The sequence below is a fragment of the Rhinopithecus bieti genome, unplaced genomic scaffold, assembly GCF_001698545.2.
Source record: "Rhinopithecus bieti isolate Rb0 unplaced genomic scaffold, ASM169854v2 scaffold_35781, whole genome shotgun sequence".
NCBI classification, from domain to species: domain Eukaryota; kingdom Metazoa; phylum Chordata; class Mammalia; order Primates; family Cercopithecidae; genus Rhinopithecus; species Rhinopithecus bieti.
This window is the reverse complement of record NW_016891289.1, coordinates 1-1383: the sequence shown is the minus strand read 5'-3', so window position 1 is coordinate 1383 and position 1383 is coordinate 1. Positions and strand designations below refer to the sequence as shown.

The 1383-nt window shown below is 42.4% G+C and overlaps 1 pseudogene; it reads right to left on the bottom strand.

Annotated features, from left to right (window-relative positions):
* Window positions 1–46: 46 nt before the first annotated feature.
* Window positions 47–1122, bottom strand: LOC108525912 (RWD domain-containing protein 1-like; annotated as a pseudogene).
* Between the last annotated feature and the right edge of the window lie 261 nt (window positions 1123–1383).

Genomic DNA, 1383 nt, shown 5'->3' with positions numbered 1-1383 from the left:
ATTAAGTTCAATGATGAAAGCTATCAGAAGAATACTCTCCTGAAAATAATTTTTTCTTAGAAAAAAAGAAAGGAAAACAAAACCCTCTGAGCATAGCCACAGATGCTGTGGCAGTCAAGCCTCTCTGCAGATGGGGACAGTTCATTAGTCAGTTGAGTCACTCTCTGGGTCAGCAGGATTATAGTCTGGATCATCTTCATCACCCTCCAGCTCTAAGTCATCCATTTCTTGGAACAAAGACTCATCTACCTCCAGGTTGTTTCCAACATCCTCCAAGAACTGGATATCAGATGTGTCAAGATTATGGTCCGTTTCAAATAGTTGTTTCCCACTTAATTTATTTTTTCCTGCTTGTTTTCTTCTTTCATCCTTTTCTTTTAATTTCCAAGAGTTCTGCATCAAACTTGGCCTTCCAATTTAAGAAATTCTCAATTGTAACTGGAGTACCATGGAATAATTGCTTTTCAGCTTCTTCTGCTTCTTTTCTTTTGTTTCTTTTCTTCTTCTCTTCTAGTTTTATCTGATCTACTATTTCATTTAATTTTCTTGCACAGCTGTCACTAGAGTAAAATCATCACCATACCAAGATTTTCTTCCGCCTGTAATGCTAGTAATTTTAAAATGTCTGAGACATCATTATCTTCTAGGTTTTCCTAGGAGAATATTTCATAAAGGGGAGCTTCATCTGGGTATTTTCACTGTATGTAAACTTGAGGGTAGTCTGGACAGTTTCATCATTTTCTCCAGCCTCAGATGTCACAGTAATGGTGAAGCTGGGTGGATTTTCTGATAATACTTAGCAGGACCTTGTCAAGTGAAGAACTACTGAAGGAGAATGTGGTATCAGGAGAGTCCATTTATATTTTGGAAGACTAGTTGTTAGGAGGGTTGGATCAATGTGCAATCAAGCTGTGAAGGAGTCAGGGTAGATGGACTCCAGAGCCTTCAGCTCGTTGCGCTGCTCCTCGCCGTAATCTGTCATCATGGCCCTTGCTCTTGCCCATGGATTGCCCAGACACCTAGGCAGCGCGCAGCAGCCCAGACAGCTACAGCACCGGGAGCTCTAATCCCAACACTTTGGAAGGCTGAGGCGGGCAGATCATGAGGTCAGGAGATCGAGGCCATCCTGGATAACATGGTGAAACCCCATCTCTACTAAAATACAAAAAATTAGCCAGGCATGGTGGCGGGTGCCTGTAGTCCCAGCTACTTGGGAGGCTGAGGCAGGAGAATGGCGTGAACCCAGGAGGTAGAGCTTGCAATGAGCCAAGATGGCGCCACTGCACTCCAGCCTGGGGACAGAGCGAGACTCTGTCCGTCTCAAAAAAAAAAAAGAACTGATAATATTTTTTCAAACAAGGAATGGAATCAAATAATTAATTT